We start from the raw sequence: 2,709 nt of genomic DNA on the forward strand, positions 1-2,709 counted from the left end.
AGTCAAAGTTTTATAATTTTTATGATAAACAAATACTCTAAATATTTGATTTCTTATATGTTTGTTATATATATGAGTGCACAATAAAGGAGCGACTAAAGGAGGATAAAACAAAAATATTTGTATTATTTACCGTTGTCATTTTTTCAAATGCGAATATATCTATCAATCTTATCAGAAGTTACTCGTTATTTTCTTCCGATTCCGATTGATGATTCGTATTTATGTCATTTTTTCCAGTATTTTTTTAAATTTTTTTATTTATGCCATGTTTGGACAAGTGGTTCGCTAAGTCATCTACTTTATCTTTAAGTATGTCAAACTTCTTACAACAAATCTTGCATTGTACTATGTCATTTGATGTATTCAATTTTTCAAAATTTTTCGATACCCACGAATGTTTAAATTTGTTTCGTATTTTCTCGATTATTAATGGATGTTTTTGTTTCATATGACGCTTTAATGCGCTTGCACAATATCCATATGTAAGGGAAGAATTACAAATTTTACATTTTGAAGCGTATCGTCCTTCCCTTGTGAAATATTGCCATATTAAGCCACTTTGGTTATTTTGTTTGTTTATTTCTTTGTCAGGACATATTTGATGAGCATAAAATAAATGTACTTTCAAGTGAAAATATTTCTTACTATGAATATATTTTTTATGGCAAATGTTACACTGTATCCTACTATTCTGAAATTTACTATAATGTTGCCATATCCAACTGTTCGTTTTCGTATCTCTTTGTATGTTGTTTTCTTCAGTACTCTTTTTAGTTTTTTTATTTAAGCCATGCTTGACCAAATGGCACGCTAAATCATCTATATCATTTTGCAATACATTAAACGTGTAACAACAAATCTTGCATTTTACTTTATCATTTGATGTGTTTAATATGAAATGTGCCGATATCCAAGAATGTTGAAATTCTTTTTGTATTTCTTCTAATATTTGTGGATGTTTACATTTAAGATGTCCCTTTAAATTTGTTAAATATCCACTTGAAAGAGATGAATCACATCAACACAACAACAAATCTTACATTTTAAAGTGTACCTTTCTTCTTCTGTGAAATAATGTCATATCGGACCGTGTCTGTAATCCATGTCTTCATCATGAAATATTTTATGAGCACGAAATAAGTGTACTTTTAATGTTAATGTGTAACCGCATGTATTATAAGAACAAATCTTGCATTGGATTTTTGCATTTCCTATGGTATTATAATAATGCTGTATCCAACTACTTGACTTATTTCTTTGCAGTGCCATCACGTCTTCACAGTATCTTAGAGTGTGTATTACTAAACATGACAATGTCTATACCATAGGGAAATGTTCGACGAAGGTCGAAGAGTGACATGTGAATTTAGTTATATCAACATAAATATTGATGATTTGAATACTGATATAGTCTAAAGCTGAGGCCACAGACTCTTGCAAAAAGCATAACGCATAAGACATAAAAAAATCTAACCAGAATCCTTTATTTCATGTAAAGGAAGAAAATGATGGATTTTGATTAGTTCATTTTCTTATGTATTATACGTTATGCGTTATGCAAATGTTTTTAACTTGAAACCTTGTGTCCGATATATCGAAATCCATCTGAGATCTGGGACGGAAAAAGAATTGACCAAGCGCATTGGTCATGTGACCAAATTTATGAAATGTGATTTGTTATTTCTTTCTCTGTCCTAGATTTCGGAGCGGTTTCTAATATCGTGGACATAAAGCTTAACAGTCAAATAGTATCGCTCTACCTGTAACAATTCAATCATCGTAATTAAGAGAATTCAGATTAAAATATATTTTTGATACATTGCAAAAATAAAGATTTTTTTTGCATTTAATGTTGCATCATAAAAATAAGATTTAAAATGATCCGTAAAAAAATCTTCTTTAAAACGAAATAGTATATGCTAGGTGCATAAAAAGGGTATCGAATATTACATTCCTTTTAATGAAAAACGGATCACACTATCAATCTATCTTATGTGTGTTGCGTTATGAAATATTTCGCTAATTGCATTTATTTCGTATCCGTTTTTTATTAAAAGGAATGTAATATTTGATACTTGTTTTATGTACTTGGCGTATATATTTTCTTTTTTAAAAAGGTTTTTTTTAAGGATTTCACTGCTTTTTATAAATTTTTGAAAACATAACGTTGTCGTCGTTGTCGTCGTAGTCGTCATCGTCGGGCGACGCCGCCCGGGCGAAGATGACGCCCGACGAAAAAAGTTTTTTTTATAGGTATAAAATAAGTTCCGAAAACTTATTTAAAATAATAGCTACTAAATAACCTTTTATTTTTTTTATTAATATATGTATATTTTAAATGACTATCTCCTAAATATGACCGAGCCGAGATATAATTAAATAATATTTAAATTATTATGTCAACATAATAAATTTAAATAAAAATAAACACAATTAAAAATAAATAAAATAAACCTATATTTAAATATGATTTCTGAAGTACTTAAAATTTATTAAGAGTTTTGTGTAACGAAGAGTTTACAGATTACAAACTTACTGAAATAAACTTAAAGTATTTCTCAAAAATGATAATTATCTCGCCAACTGTTTTGATTCATTAATCACATTATATGTATAAGCACATATACATAATCACTAGAAAAATAGAAAGTCACTTACATCTGCAGTTTCCACACAATATCATTATTCATATACAAAAGTTTTTCG

This window comes from Mycetomoellerius zeteki, unplaced genomic scaffold (assembly GCF_001594055.1).
Source record: "Mycetomoellerius zeteki isolate Tzet28-1 unplaced genomic scaffold, Tzet1.0 scaffold233, whole genome shotgun sequence".
In the NCBI taxonomy this organism is placed as follows: Eukaryota; Metazoa; Arthropoda; class Insecta; order Hymenoptera; family Formicidae; genus Mycetomoellerius; species Mycetomoellerius zeteki.